The sequence below is a fragment of the Oncorhynchus tshawytscha genome, unplaced genomic scaffold, assembly GCF_018296145.1.
Source record: "Oncorhynchus tshawytscha isolate Ot180627B unplaced genomic scaffold, Otsh_v2.0 Un_contig_4682_pilon_pilon, whole genome shotgun sequence".
NCBI classification, from domain to species: Eukaryota; Metazoa; Chordata; class Actinopteri; order Salmoniformes; family Salmonidae; genus Oncorhynchus; species Oncorhynchus tshawytscha.
This window is the reverse complement of record NW_024609592.1, coordinates 214,345-231,523: the sequence shown is the minus strand read 5'-3', so window position 1 is coordinate 231,523 and position 17,179 is coordinate 214,345. Positions and strand designations below refer to the sequence as shown.

General features: G+C 43.8%; 1 long non-coding RNA gene across 1 annotated transcript in view; it reads right to left on the bottom strand.

The window, feature by feature from the left end:
* Positions 1-239: 239 nt before the first annotated feature.
* LOC121845226 overlaps positions 240-17,179 on the bottom strand; it is a 31,551-nt gene continuing 14,611 nt past the window's right edge. The window contains exons 2-3 of the long non-coding RNA XR_006082454.1: positions 5,567-5,625; positions 240-355 (exon numbers count right to left, since the gene is read on the bottom strand). This is a non-coding gene — a long non-coding RNA (uncharacterized LOC121845226). The remainder of the gene's footprint in view (positions 356-5,566; positions 5,626-17,179) is intronic.

The following is a 17,179-nucleotide window of genomic DNA, read 5'->3' as shown; positions in this document are numbered from 1 at the left end:
TCATAAGTAAGCATTTCATGTAAAGTCTACACCTGTTGTATTCGGCTCATGTGACCAATAAAATTTGATTTGAGTCAGCCCAGATATCGTCCCCATATCCTGAGTCCCAGCAGAGCTCTTGTGTCTGTAGTTTGCGGTTAGGAGCAGGTCCAGGATCAGGGCTTACCTTGAGTCTAGAGCAGAGCTCCTGTGTCTACGGGTTAGGGTTAGGAGCAGGTCCAAGATCAGGGCTTACCTTGAGTCCCAGCAGAGCTCCTGTGTCTCGGGGCACCGTTCCATCCTTCATCCTCTTGTTTAGTATAATCCGCCCAATCAGGCGCTCGCCATCTTTGGACGGTTGCCATGTCATCGGGTGCTACGAGGTCAAAGTGACAACACACATGTTGTGTTTTACAACAAATAGGCTTCTCATGTTTCAAAACAAAACATTAGAACAAGAATACAATATAGAAGAACATACTCAACAGAAAGAAGGGTGGAGGCCATATTACATGTGATGCATCGTGATTACACAAACTTAGATCAAGAGACATTGGAATTTAGTGTCAAATGGTGCTCTATCCAGGTACATCAGTATAACCACTGAATCTGTCATGATGAGTATAGGAAAAACCCTATGAAAGCTTGCTTTGCTGTCTTCATGTGCTGTAAAGTCAGAATAGGCATTATATTACATTGTGCTGTAAAGTCAGTATAGGCAGTATAGTACACTGTGCTGTAAAGTCAGTATAGGCAGTATATTACACTGTGCTTGTAAAGTCAGAATAGGCCATATATTACAGTGTGCTGTAAAGTCAGAATAGGCAATATATTACAGTGTGCTGTAAAGTCAGTATAGGCAGTATAGTACACTGTGCTGTAAAGTCAGAATAGGCCATATATTACAGTGTGCTGTAAAGTCAGTATAGGCAGTATAGTACACTGTGCTGTAAAGTCAGTATAGGCAGTATAGTACACTGTGCTGTAAAGTCAGTATAGGCAGTATAGTACACTGTGCTGTAAAGTCAGTATAGGCAGTATAGTACACTGTGCTGTAAAGTCAGTATAGGCAGTATATTACACTGTGCTGTTTTCATGTGCTGCAAGGTATGTATAGGCAATATATTACACTGTGCTGTAAAGTCAGTATAGGCAGTGTAGTACACTGTGCTGTAAAGTCAGTATAGGCAGTATACTGTGCTGTCTTCATGTGCTGCAAGGTCGGTATAGGCAGTATATTACACTGTGTAACAAATCCAACTGTCATGCATTTTAAATGCAGTGATGACACAGGAGAAGTGGTCATTCATATATCAATTGGCATCTGATTTAAGAGTTTGTGTGACCACAGCAGTGGTGGGTAGATGGAGAAGCATGCACTGGGAAACATGCAGAGAAAGAGAGAGAGAGAAAGAGAGAGAGGGGAGTAGGAAAAGAGAGCGAGAGAGGAGGAAGAGAGAGAGTTATGTAAACTTCTGACTTCAACTGTATATTCTGATTGGTTTTACACTTTTTTGGTTACTGCATGTGTTATTTCATAGTTTTGATGTCTTCACTATTATTCTACAATTTAGAAAATAGTACAAATAAAGAAACACCCTTGAATGAGTATGTGTGTCCAAACATTTTACTGGTACTGTACATTATCAAGCATTTCACACATTATCCAGATACTGACGGTTAGCACTTGGTGGTCTATAGCAGCTTCCCACCAGAATGGGCTTTAGGTGAGGCAGAGGAACATGTAGCCAAATTACTTCAACAGTATTTAACATGAAATCCTCTCTAATCTTTACAGGAATGTGGTTCTGAATATAAACAGCAACACCTCCACCACTGGCATTTCTGTATTTTCTGTAAATGTTATTACCTTGTATTGCTACCACTGTATCATCTAAGGTATTGTCTAGGTGAGTTTCAGAGATAGTCAGAATATGAATGTCATCTGTTTCTAGCAAGTTATTAATTTCATTAACCTTGTTTCTTAAGCTACATGTGTTAACATGGGCTATTTTGTACACTTTTCTGGGATGCATGCTTGTTTTCATTGCCTTACTGGGAAGCATAGCAGATGTAGATATTCTCATGTTTCGTATTGCGTCAGACAACAACGTCAGACAACAACATTGACGAATACGCTGATTCGGTGTGCGAGTTCATTAGAACGTGCGTTGAAGATGTCGTTCCCATAGCAACGATTAAAACATTCCCTAACCAGAAACCGTGGATTGATGGCAGCATTCGTGTGAAACTGAAAGCGTGAACCACTGCTTTTAATCAGGGCAAGGTGTCTGGTGACATGACTGAATACAAACAGTGCAGCTATTCCCTCCGCAAGGCTATTAAACAAGCTAAGCGTCAGTACAGAGACAAAGTAGAATCTCAATTCAACGGCTCAGACACAAGAGGCATGTGGCAGGGTCTACAGTCAATCACGGACTACAGGAAGAAACCAGCCCAGTCACGGACCAGGATGTCTTGCTCCCAGGCAGACTAAATAACTTTTTGCCCGCTTTGAGGACAATACAGTGCCACTGACACGGCCTGCAATGAAAACATGCGGTCTCTCCTTCACTGCAGCCGAGGTGAGTAAGACATTTAAACGTGTTAACCCTCGCAAGGCTGCAGGCCCAGACGGCATCCCCAGCCGCGCCCTCAGAGCATGCGCAGACCAGGCCGGTGTGTTTACGGACATATTCAATCAATCCCTATACCAGTCTGCTGTTCCCACATGCTTCAAGAGGGCCACCATTGTTCCTGTTCCCAAGAAAGCTAAGGTAACTGAGCTAAACGACTACCGCCCCGTAGCACTCACATCCGTCATCATGAAGTGCTTTGAGAGACTAGTCAAGGACCATATCACCTCCACCCTACCTGACACCCTAGACCCACTCCAATTTGCTTACCGCCCAAATAGGTCCACAGACGATGCAATCTCAACCACACTGCACACTGCCCTAACCCATCTGGACAAGAGGAATACCTATGTGAGAATGCTGTTCATCGACTACAGCTCGGCATTCAACACCATAGTACCCTCCAAGCTCGTCATCAAGCTCGAGACCCTGGGTCTCGACCCCGCCCTGTGCAACTGGGTACTGGACTTCCTGACGGGCCGCCCCCAGGTGGTGAGGGTAGGCAACAACATCTCCTCCCCGCTGATCCTCAACACTGGGGCCCCACAAGGGTGCGTTCTGAGCCCTCTCCTGTACTCCCTGTTCACCCACGACTGCGTGGCCACGCACGCCTCCAACTCAATCATCAAGTTTGCGGACGACACAACAGTGGTAGGCTTGATTACCAACAACGACGAGACGGCCTACAGGGAGGAGGTGAGGGCCCTCGGAGTGTGGTGTCAGGAAAATAACCTCACACTCAACGTCAACAAAACTAAGGAGATGATTGTGGACTTCAGGAAACAGCAGAGGGAACACCCCCCTATCCACATCGATGGAACAGTAGTGGAGAGGGTAGCAAGTTTTAAGTTCCTCGGCATACACATCACAGACAAACTGAATTGGTCCACTCACACAGACAGCATCGTGAAGAAGGCGCAGCAGCGCCTCTTCAACCTCAGGAGGCTGAAGAAATTCGGCTTGTTACCAAAATCACTCACAAACTTCTACAGATGCACAATCGAGAGCATCCTGGCGGGCTGTATCACCGCCTGGTACGGCAACTGCTCCGCCCTCAACCGTAAGGCTCTCCAGAGGGTAGTGAGGTCTGCACAACGCATCACCGGGGGCAAACTACCTGCCCTCCAGGACACCTACACCACCCAATGTTACAGGAAGGCCATAAAGATCATCAAGGACATCAACCACCCGAGCCACTGCCTGTTCACCCCGCTATCATCCAGAAGGCGAGGTCAGTACAGGTGCATCAATGCTGGGACCGAGAGACTGAAAAACAGCTTCTATCTCAAGGCCATCAGACTGTTAAACAGCCACCACTAACATTGAGTGGCTGCTGCCAACACACTGACACTGACACTGACTCAACTCCAGCCACTTTAATAATGGGAATTGATGGGAAATTATGTAAATATATCACTAGCCACTTTAAACAATGCTACCCTATATAATGTTACTTACCCTACATTATTCATCTCATATGCATACGTATATACTGTACTCTATATCATCGACTGCATCCTTATGTAATACATGTATCACTAGCCACTTTAACTATGCCACTTTGTTTACATACTCATCTCATATGTATATACTGTACTCGATACCATCTACTGTATCTTGCCTATGCTGCTCTGTACCATCACTCATTCATATATCCTTATGTACATATTCTTTATCCCCTTACACTGTGTATAAGACAGTAGTTTTGGAATTGTTAGTTAGATTACTTGTTGGTTATTACTGCATTGTCGGAACTAGAAGCACAAGCATTTCGCTACACTCGCATTAACATCTGCTAACCATGTGTATGTGACAAATAAAATTTTGATTTTGATTTGATTTGATTTGGTTTGATTTTTGATTTATTGATGTTAGTGCAGAGTGAGCTGCACACAGTGGACTTCCTACTAGGGCACACCGCCTCAGTGCTAACAGTATAAATCTGGTTCATAGGCACATGATTACTGTATACAATAGCTGTAGGATCAGTAGAGGCATTCAGGGCAGTAGTTGGTTGTAGTAATCATAGTGGGTTGCAGTAACTGCAGTGAGTAATTAGCTGTAGTGTGCTGTAGTTTTAGTTGTAGTTGGTTGTAGAGATTGTAGTGAATAAGTAGTTGTAGTTGGTTGTAGTAATTGTGATGAATAAGTGGCTATAGTGGGTTGCAGTGTTTGCATTTGTATTTATTATTGATCCCAATTAGCTGCTGCCAAAGCAGGGGGTCTTCCTGGGGTCCAACAAATTAAGGCAGTAGTCAGTAAGTAGTTGTAGAGGATTGTTGTTTTTGTTGTAGTGGGTTGTAGTAGTTGTAGTAATTGTAGTGGGTTGTAGTAGTTGTAGTGTGTTGTAGTATTTGTAGTGAGTAATGTAGTAAGTAGAAAGCACTTTACAATAGGCAGGTATAACCTATAACTTATCACTACAGGTCCTTCTCACTACAGCTATTCTGACTGGCCTTGTTTAGGGTTGTTCTACTGCACGTATCAATGTCTTTACCTTGGGGTCCAAGTTCCACATCCTCTTCCAGGACTACCCCCCACAGCGTACCGGTACCCCTGTATATCCTTATTGTTGTTTGATTATTTTTTACTTTAGTTGATTTAGTAAAAAAAAAATAATCTTAACTCTTATTTTTCTTAAAACTGCATTGTTGGTCAGGGCTCGTAAGTAAGCATTTCATTGTAATGTTAACCCTAACCCTACACCTGTTGTATTTGGAGCATGTGACAAATACAATTTGATTTATTTTGCCTCTCAGATAGAGTATTAGAGTTGGTGTCCAATAATAATGCTTGCTCATTGGTTTAGATGTTTCCCCTTTGACTGTTGCCTACAGGGTTGGGATGAGGTCAATACAATTTTGTTTAAAAAATGCATGCACATCTGAAATCCAAACAAAGAAAAAGTGAGATGATAGAGGGTACTGGGGGGGCTCCATTCGTATTCATACCATAGACAAGGCCTCGCTATGCCAAGATGCATGGTCCCACCATTGGCCATCCATATCTCCTGTGGAATGAAGTCATAACCGAGAGAGAGAGAGGGAGAGAGAGACGGGGAGGGACAGCAGAGGCAGGTGAGAACAGAGACAGTAGAGAAATTATGTGAAAACAGAGAGACATAAATGATCGTAAAAAGTCACATACAGAAAATATACACAATCACACAGCCACTAAAACACATTGAAAACATACACAATCACACAGCCACTGAAACACATTGAAAACATACACAATCACACAGCCACTGAAACTAATAACACAAAAACACACAAGCAAAACATACAAAATATTTTCAACTTTCAACATATTTCAACAAAAACGCAAGGGATTAACCCTAACCCCAGCCAGGCCAATCATATCAACACTAGCTACTTGCTTCATAACTCCAATGAGCAGCACCAGAGAAGACATCAACTGAAGATCATGTTACAAGAAACTCTAATGAATGTGAACCCAGGCCTAACCCTAACCCCTAACCCTAACCTCCCCCTAACCCTAACCCTAATCCTAACCCTAACCCTTAACCCCTAGTCCTAACCCCTAACCCTTATTACAGACCCTAATAGTGCCATAGCCATGGTGGCTGTTGTAAGAGACTAGTCCTGACCTCATCATGAATGCAACTGGTAATGACTCTTCTATTTTTATTTTTTATTTCACCTTTATTTAACCAGTCGGCCAGTTGAGAACAAGTTCTCATTTACAACTGTGACCTGGCCAAGATAAAGCAAAGCAGTGCGACACAAACAACAACACAGAGTTACACATGGAATAAACAAATGTACAGTCAATAACACAATATAAAAAATCTATATACAGTGTGTGCAAATTAAGTAAAATAAAGTAAGATTAGGGAGGTAGGGCAATAAATAGACCATAGTGGCAAAGTAATTACAATATAGCAAATAAACACTGAAGTGATAGATGTGCAGAAGATGAATGTGCAACTGGGGTGCAAAGGAGCAAAAAAAATAATAACAATATGGGGATGAGGTAGTTGGATGGGATATTTACAGATGGGCTAAGTACAGGTGCAATGATTTGTAAGATGCTCTATAGCTGATGCTTAATTAAATGCTTAATTAAAGTTAATTAAAGTTGATGATCGAGATATAAGTCTCCATTTTCAGAGATTTTTGCAATTCGTTCCAGTCATTGGCAGCAGAGAACTGGAAGGAAAGGATGCCAAAGCAGGAATTGGCTTTGGAGGTGACCAGTGAAATATACCTGCTGGAGCGCATGCTACGGGTGGGTGCTGCTTTGGTGACCAGTGAGCTGAGATAAGGCGGGGCTTTACCTAGCAAAGACCTATAGATGACCTGGAGCCAGTGAGTTTGGCGACGAATATGAAGCAAGGGCCAGCCAACGAGAGCATACAGGTCGCAGTGGTGGGTAGCATATGGGGCTTTGGTGACAAAACGGATGGCACTGTGATAGACTGCATCCAATTTGCTGAGTAGAGTGTTGGAGGCTATTTTGTAAATGACATCGCCGAAGTCAAAGATCGATAGGAGAGTCAATTTAACGAGGGTATGTTTGGCAGCATGAGCGAAGGTTGCTTTGTTGCGAAATAGGATGCCGATTCTAGAGTTAATTTTGGATTGGAGATGCTTAATATCAGTCTGGAAGGAGAGTTTACATTCTAACCAGACACCTAGATAATTGTAGTTGTCCACATATTCAGTCAGAACCGTCCAGAGTAGTGATGCTTGGCAGGCCTGGCAGGTGCGCCCAGCGATTGGTTGAAGAGCATGCATTTAGTTTTACTTGCATTTAAGAGCAGTTGGAAGCCACAGAAGGAGAGTTGTATGGAATTGAAGCTCGTCTGGAGGTTAGTTAACACAGTGTCCAAAGAAGGGCCAGAAGTATACAGAATGGTGTCGTCTGCGTAGAGGTGGATCAGAGAATCACTAGCCGCAAGAGCGACATCATTGATGTATACAGAGAAGAGAGTCAGCCCGAGAATTGAACCCTGTGGCACCCCCATAGAGACTGCCAGAGGTCCGGTCAACAGGCCCTCCGATTTGACACACTGAACTCTGTCTGAGAAGTAGTTGGTGAAGCAGGCGAGGCAATCATTTGAGAAACCAAGGCTGTTGAGTCTGCCGATGAGAATGCGATGATTGACAGAGTCAAAAGCCTTGGCCAAGTCAATGGATACGGCTACACAGTGTTGTCTTTTGTCGATGGCGGTTATGATACTCTGACATACACTACACGACCAAAAGTATGTGGACACCTGCTCATCAAACATCTCATTTCAAAATCATGGGCATTAATATTGAGTTGGTCCCCCCTTTGCTGCTACAACAGCTTCCACTCTTCTGGGAAGGCTTAAATGTTGGAATATTGCCGTGTGGACTTGCTTCCATTCAGCCACAAGAGCATTAGTGCGGTCAGGCACTGGTGTTGGGAAATTAGGCCTGGCTCGCAGTCAGCCTTCCAATTCAACCCAAAGGTGTTTGATGGAATTGAGGTCAGGACTACGTGCAGGCCAGTAAAGTTCTTCCACACCGATCTCAACAAACCATTTCTGAATGGACCTCGATTTGTGCATGGGGGTATTGTCATGCTGAAACAGGAAAGGGCCTTCCCTAAACTGTTGCCACAAAGTTGGAAGCACAGAATCGTGAATTTTTTTACCTTTATTTTACTAGGCAAGTCATTCTTATTTTCAATGACGGCCTAGGAACAGTGGGTTAACTGCCTGTTCAGGGGCAGAACGACAGATTTGTACCTTGTCAGCTCAGGGATTTGAACTTGCAACCTTCCGGTTACTAGTCCAATGCTCTAACCACTAGGCTACCCTGCCGCCCCATCTATGTCATTGTATGCTGCAGTGTTAAGATTTCCCTTCACTGGAACTAAGGGGCCTAGCCCTACCCATGAAAAACAGCCCCAGACCATTATTCCTCCTCCACCAAACTTTACAGTGGGGCAGGTAGCACTCTCCTAGCATCCGCTATACCCAGATTTGTCCATCGGACTGCCAGATGGTGAAATGTGATTTATCACTCCAGAGAATGTGTTGTGGAGTGGTTGAAAAACTAGTTTTAATGACTCCAACCTAAGTGTATGTGAACTTCCGTCTTCAACTGTATGTATATATATATTTAAATTTATTTAACTAGGCAAGTCAGTTAAAGAACAAATTATTATTATTATTATTTACAATGACGGCCTACCTCGGCCATACCCTAACCCGGACGATGCTGGGCCCATTGTCTGTCACCCTATGGGACTCCCAATCACGGCCGGTTGTGAGCCAGGGTCTGTAGTGACGCCTCTAGCACTAAGACACAGTACCTTAGTCCACTGCGCAACCGGGAGCCCCAGTATTTAGACTTACATGGCTTCTTCTTTGACTAAACTATAATAGGTGATAATTGAGTTGGTAACTATAAAACAGAATTTGCTTTTAGGCTAAAAATTTGTAAAATTTACCTCAACTCCAACTCCATTAAATGCATTGAATGGATGTGTGTTAAGTTATGTCTACATACGGTTGCTAATTTAAAAAACTCACAAAAGCTACGAGGAAGGCTTTGAGGCCGAAACGTAAAGCTTATTAAAGATCAGTGATACTACCAAGAGCAGTGTGCGGGTTTCTTCTTTTTTGTCATCTTATTCAACTGTTACCATGCAACTGCAAAAAAAGATAGCTCAGATGTGCGTTCATTTTTGAATTTTGAATGAAGATCCTAAAAGTAGAGCCCCAACATCTAAATATGTACAACATCTGTAAAGCAGAGCTCTGCCTGACCACAGGGGTGGCAGGCAGCCTAGTGGTTAGAGTGTTGGGACAGTCAATGATAGGATGCTAGATCGAATCCCGAGCTGACAAGGTAAAATCTTTTGTTCTGCCCCTGAACAAGGCAGTTAGTCCACTCTTCCTAGGCTGTCACTGTAAGTAAGAATTTGTTCTTAACTGATATGCCTAGTTAAACAAAGTTCAATCAAAAATAAATACCAGTCAAGCTGTAGGTAGTGTTAGTTAGCTACGTATGTTTGTCTGTGCTGTGTGCTAGTCATTTGAACAAACAGCTTGGTGCTTTCAACAACATGTCAATACCTCTAACAAAGACAAGTAGTGATGCAGTTAATCTCTACTTTTATCCAGGAGATAATTGATGTTGATTCACTTGACCATATGACTGGGCAATAGTCGAGGTGTAACAAAAACTAGGGCCTGTCGGACTAGTAGAGCAGCACTTTATTACGGACAGACCATCTTACCAATTACCGTTGCATCAGTATGTTTTTACCATAATAGTTTACTATCCAGGGTTACTCATCAAGCAGTTGAGTCACCTTAACTTGCTTAATTTCCACATTAATCATTACAAGATTTAGTTAAGCTTTAGGGTTTAGTGAATGGTTTGTCCCAAATAAAATGCTTTTAGTTTTAGAAATATCGCGCCGACAGAGATAAACACCTCTCTGGGAAGAAGAAGGGCAGGGGTGTATGCTTCATGATTAATGACCCATGGTGTAATCTTAGGCAGCAGCTGCTCTTCCTGGGGTTTATTATGGATCCCCATTAGTTCCTGCCAAGGCAGCAGCTACTCTTCCTGGGGTTTATTATGGATCCCCATTAATTCATGCCAAGGCAGCAGCTAATCTTCCTGGGGTTTATTATGGATCCCCATTAATTCGTGCCAAAGCAGCAGCTACTCTTCCTGGGGTTTATTATGGATCCCCATTAATTCATGCCAAAGCAGCAGCTACTCTTCCTGGGGTTTATTATGGATCCCCATTAATTCGTGCCAAGGCAGCAGCTAATCTTCCTGGGGTTTATTATGGATCCCCATTAATTCGTGCCAAGGCAGCAGCTAATCTTCCTGGGGTTTATTATGGATCCCCATTAATTCGTGTCAAAGCAGCAGCTAATCTTCCTGGGGTTTATTATGGATCCCCATTAATTCGTGTCAAAGCAGCAGCTACTCTTCCTGGGGTTTATTATGGATCCCCATTAATTCGTGCCAAGGCAGCAGCTACTCTTCCTGGGGTTTATTATGGATCCCCATTAATTCGTGCCAAAGCAGCTAATCTTCCTGGGGTTTATTATGGATGCCCATTAGTTCGTGCCAAAGCAGCAGCTACTCTTCCTGGGGTTTATTATGGATCTCCATTAGCTCCTGCCAAGGCAGCAGCTAATCTTCCTGGGGTTTATTATGGATGCCCATTAGTTCGTGCCAAGGCAGCAGCTACTCTTCCTGGGGTTTATTATGGATCCCCATTAATTCCTGCCAAAGCAGCAGCTAATCTTCCTGGGGTTTATTATGGATCCCCATTAATTCGTGCCAAAGCAGCAGCTACTCTTCCTGGGGTTTATTATGGATCCCCATTAATTCGTGCCAAGGCAGCAGCTACTCTTCCTGGGGTTTATTATGGATCCCCATTAATTCGTGCCAAACCAGCAGCTAATCTTCCTGGGGTTTATTATGGATCCCCATTAATTCGTGTCAAAGCAGCAGCTACTCTTCCTGGGGTTTATTATGGATCCCCATTAATTCGTGCAAAGCAGCAGCTACTCTTCCTGGGGTTTATTATGGATCCCCATTAATTCGTGCCAAAGCAGCAGCTAATCTTCCTGGGGTTTATTATGGATGCCCATTAGTTCGTGCCAAAGCAGCAGCTACTCTTCCTGGGGTTTATTATGGATCCCCATTAATTTGTGCCAAAGCAGCAGCTAATCTTCCTGGGGTTTATTATGGATGCCCATTAGTTCGTGCCAAAGCAGCAGCTACTCTTCCTGGGGTTTATTATGGATCTCCATTAGCTCCTGCCAAGGCAGCAGCTAATCTTCCTGGGGTTTATTATGGATGCCCATTAGTTCGTGCCAAGGCAGCAGCTACTCTTCCTGGGGTTTATTATGGATCCCCATTAATTCCTGCCAAAGCAGCAGCTAATCTTCCTGGGGTTTATTATGGATCCCCATTAATTCGTGCCAAAGCAGCAGCTACTCTTCCTGGGGTTTATTATGGATCCCCATTAATTGTGCCAAGGCAGCAGCTACTCTTCCTGGGGTTTATTATGGATCCCCATTAATTCATGCCAAAGCAGCAGCTAATCTTCCTGGGGTTTATTATGGATCCCCATTAATTCATGCCAAAGCAGCAGCTAATCTTCCTGGGGTTTATTATGGATCCCCATTAATTCGTGCCAAGGCAGCAGCTAATCTTCCTGGGGTTTATTATGGATCCCCATTAATTCGTGCCAAAGCAGCAGCTAATCTTCCTGGGGTTTATTATGGATCCCCATTAATTCGTGCCAAAGCAGCAGCTAATCTTCCTGGGGTTTATTATGGATCCCCATTAATTCGTGCCAAAGCAGCAGCTAATCTTCCTGGGGTTTATTATGGATCCCCATTAATTCGTGCCAAGGCAGCAGCTAATCTTCCTGGGGTTTATTATGGATCCCCATTAATTCGTGCCAAGGCAGCAGCTAATCTTCCTGGGGTCCAGCAAAATGAAGGCAGTTTAGAACATTTAAAAAACATTGCAATACATTCACAGACTGTGTGCCCTCAGGCCCCTACTCCACCACTACAACATATATACTGTACAAAATCCATGTGTATGAATAGCGCGTATGCTATCGTGTGTGTGTGTATGCATGTGTCTGTGCCTATGTTTGGGTTGCATCACAGTCCCCGCTGTTCCATAAGGTGTTTTTTTATCTAATTTTACTGCTTTCATGAGTTGATTGATGTGGAATAGAGTTCCATGTAGTCATGGCTCTATTTAGTACTGTGCTCCTTCCATAGTCTGTTCTGGACTTGGGGACTGTGAAGAGACCTCTGGTGGCATGTCTTGTGGGGTATGCATGGGTTTTTGAGCTGTGCCCCAGTAGTTCAAACAGACAGCTCAGTGCTTTCAACATGTCAATACCTCTCAAACACAAGTAGTGACGAAGTCAATCTCTCCTCTACTTTGAGCCAGGAGAGATTGACATGCATATTATTAATATTAACTCTCTGTGTACATCTCATCAGTTATCGTCACAGCTGTGTATATACCCCCTCAAGCAAACACCACGACGGCCCTCAAGGAACTTTACTGGTATCTTTGTAAACTGGAAACCATATATCCTGAGGCTGCATTTATTGTAGATGGGGATTTTAACAAAGAAAATTTGAGAACGAGGCTACCTAAATTCTATCAGCATATTGATTGCAGTACTTGGTTTGTAATACCCTCGATGACTGCTACTCTAACTTCCTTCCCTTCGGCAAATCCGACCATGACTCTATCTTGCTCCTACCGTCTTATAGGCAGAAACTCAAACAGGATATACCCGTGACTAGAACCATTCAACGCTGGTCTGACCAATCGGAATCCACGCTTCAAGATCGTTTTGATCATGCGGACTGGGAAATGTTCTGGGCTTTGACTATGCTAGTACTTCCTTGTTTGGGGCTTATCTAAACTTATGAAGGGGAAGCTCCAGATATCCCAGAATAAGCTGATCAGGGTAGTATTGAAGGTGAGTCCACGTACACACATAGTCAGGAGCTGCTTTCAGGAACTAAACTGGATGCCTGTTGAGGCTAGGGTGTCCCAGATTAGACTAGGTTTAGTTTACAGGAGTATTTATGGTCCTGCGCCCAGATATCTAAGTGATGACTTTCCTCGTGTTAGGGATGCACACAATCACAGCACCAGATCAGGTGTTTCTGATGTGTGCTTATACAGGTTCAGGAGTAATGCTGGGAAAGGTACTTTCTTGTATACTGGAGCCTCAGAATGGAATAAGTTGCCTCTGCCCATAAAAACAACGTCCTCTCTGGGCAGCTTTAAACATAAAGTAAAAATATGTTTGATGTCTTCTGTGCCCACATGAATAACCCCTATGATGTAACTGGAATTATGAGATAGATGTTCTTCTTCTCTGTTATTGTTTTATTATTTCACTGACATACTGTGTTCAATCTTGTCAAGCCATCTTGTCTCAAGAGGACCACAATGGGAAATAAGTCCCAGACTGTATTGTGTGTTATCCTCAATGATTTCATTCATGTGCATGTGTGGCTTTTTCAAGTTTTATGTGTGCTTGTTTTTTTAAATGGTCGAATTAATCAACTAAACTAAACTAAGCCTCAGAGAGCAACTTTGATCTATACGCTGACTTGGTCAGTGAGTTTATAAGGAAGTGCATTGGAGATGTTGTGCCCACTGTGACTATTAAAACCTACCCTAACCAGAAATCGTGGATGGATGGTGGCATTCGCACAAAACTGAAAGCGCCACATTTAACCATGGAAAGAGGTCTGGGAATATGGCTGAATATAAACCGTGTAGTTATTCCCTTCGCAAGACAATCAAACAAGCAAAATGTCGGTATAGGGACAAAGTGAAGTCCTAATTCAACGACTTAGACACGAGACGTATCTGGCAGGGTCTACAGGCAATCACGGACTACAAAAATAAAACCAGCCACGTCACGGACACCGATGTCACGTTTCCAGACAAACTAAACAACTTCTTTGCCCGCTTTGAAGATAATATGGTGCCACTATAGCAGCCCGCTACCAAGAACTGCAGCCCCCCCCCTCTCTTTCTCCGTGTCCGACATGAGTAAGACATTTAAACGTGTTAACCCTCGCAAGGCTGCTGGCCCAGACGACATCCCTAGCCATGTCCTCAGAGCATGTGCAGGCCAGCTGGTTGGTGTGTTTACAAATATATTAAATCTCTCCCTATCCCAGTCTGCGCTCCCCACATGCTTCAAGATGGCCACCATTGTCCTTGTACCCAAGAAGGCAAAGATAACTGAACTAAATGACTACCGCCCCATAGCACTCACTTCTGACATCATGAAGTGCTTTGAGAGGCTAGTCAAGGATCATTTTACCTCCACCTTACCTGCCACTCTAGACCCACTTCAGTTTGCATATCGCCCCAACTGGTCCACAGACGAAGCAATCGCAATCACACTGCACACTGCCCTATCCCATCTGGACAAGAGGAATACCTATGTAAGAATGCTGTTCATTGACTACAGCTCAGCATTCAACACCATAGTACCCTCCAAGCTCATCATCAAGCTGGAGGCCATGGGTCTCAACCCCGCCCTGTGCAAAAGGGTCCTGGACTTTCTAACGGCCGCCCCCAGGTGTTTAAGGTAGGAAACAACATCTCCACTTTGCTGACCCTTAACACTGAAGCCTATGAATGGTGCGTGCTCAGCCCCCTCCTGTACTCCCTGTTCACCCACGACTTCGTGGTCATGCATGCCTCAAACTCAATAATCAAGTTTGCAGATGACACAACAGTAGTGGGCCTGATTACCAACAACGATGAGACAGCCTACAGGGACGAGGTGAGGGCACTCGGAGTGCGGTGTCAGGAAAACAACGTCTCACTCACCGTCAACAAAATAAAGGAGATGATCATGGACTTCAGGAAACAGCAGCAACTGCACCGCCCTCAACCGCAAGGCTCTCCAGAGGGTGGTGCTTTCTGCACAATGCATCACCGTGGGCAAACTACCTGCCCTCTAAGACACCTACAGCACCCGATGTCACAGGAAGGCCAAAAAGATCATCAAGAACAATAACCACCCGAGCCACTGCCTGTTCACCCCATTTACCATCTAGAAGGCGAGGTCAGTACCATTGCATCAAAACTGGGACCGAGAGACTGAAAAACAGGTTTTATCTCAAGGCCATCAGACTGCTGATGGACTCAGAAAGGCGTCTGCTAATTTGAGACTTAAATCCCTGTCCACTTTAATAAATGGATCACTAGTCACTTTTAAACAATGACACCTTAATAATTTTAACTTGTCTTACTCTACTCATCTCATATGTGCACTACTGTTCAAAAGTTTGGGGTCACTTAGACATTATTTGTCCATTAAAATATAATCAAATTGATCCGAAATACAGTGTAGACATTGTTAATGTTGTAAATGACTATTGTAGCTGGAAAAGGCAGATTTTTTTATGGAATATCTACATTGGCGTACAGAGGCACAATATCAGCAACCATCACTGGGTTAGCCAATCCAAGTTTATAATTTTATAAGGCTAATTGATCATTAGAAAACTATTTGCAATCATGTTAGTCAGCTGAAAACTGTTGTTCTGATTAAAGAAGCAATAAAACTGGCCTTCTTAAGACTAGTTGAGTATCTGGAGCATCAGCATTTGTAGGTTCGATTACAGGCTCAAAATGGCCAGAAACAAAGAACTTTCTTCTAAAACTTGTGAGTCAATTCTTCCTGTGAGAAACAAAGGCTATTCTATGCGAAAATTGCCAAACAACTGAAGATCTCATACAATGCTGTGTACTACTCCCTTCACTGAACATCTCAAACGGGCTTTAACCAGAATAGAAAGAGGAGTGGGAAGCCCTGGTGCACAACTGAGCAAGAGGACAAGTGCATTAGAGTGTCTAGTTTGAGAAACAGATGCCTCACAAATCCTCAACTGGCAGCTTCATTAAATAGTACCCGCAAAACACCAGTCTCAACGTCAACAGTGAAGAGGCGACTCCAGGATGCTGGCCCCTCAGTCAACTTAACAGATTTTGCATTTTGCAGGTCCTCAGATCCTCAAAAGGTTCTACAGCTGCAACACCGAGAGCATCCTGACTGGTTGCAGCACTGCCTGGTACAGCAACTGCTGAGCCTCCGACCGCAAGGCACTACAACGGGTAGTGCTTACGGCCCAATACATCACTGGGACTAAACTGCCTGCCATCCAGGACCTCTATACCAGGCAGTGTCAGAGGAAGGCCCTAAAAATTGTCAAAGACCCCAGCCACCCCAGTCATAGACTGTTCTCTCTGCTACCTCAAGGCAAGCGATACCAGACCACCAAGTCTGGGACCAAAATACTTCTCAAATGCTTTTACCCCCAAGCCATAAGACTCCTGAACAGCTAATCAAATGGCTACCCGGACTATGCTACCAGAGAAAATCAAGTCAGAGTCAAGACCAAGACCGAAGAGGGGCGAGACCTAACTCTCCACACAAACCTTTCATTAGCTAGGCTAAACTCTCTACACTCTCCTTACCAACCTGTTTCACTAGCTAGGACTAACTTTCCACTCCCTCCACACCAACCTGTTCCACTAGCTACGCCTAACTCTCCACTCTATCCACACCAATCCATTTCACTAGTCATGCCTACATCTCCACACCAACCTGTTTTACTAACTAGGCCAAACGTTCCACACTCTCAACACCAACCTTTCACTAGCCATGCCTAACTCTCCAAACAAACCTGTTTCACTAGCTAGGTCTAACTCTCAACTTTCTACACCAACCTGTTTCACTAGCTACACCCAACTCTCAAAGCCAACCTGTTCACTAGCTAGGAGTAACTTTCCACTTCCTCCACAAAACCTGTTTCACTAGCTAGAACCAACTCTCCACACTAAAATGTTTTACTAACTCTCCACACCAACCTGTTTCACTGTCTAGGCCTAACACCTCACACTCTCCAAACCAACCTTTCACTAGCCATGCCAAACTCTGCCCACGAACTGTTTCACTAACTATGCCTAGCTCTCCAAACCAACCTGTTTCACTAGCTACAACTAACTATCCAC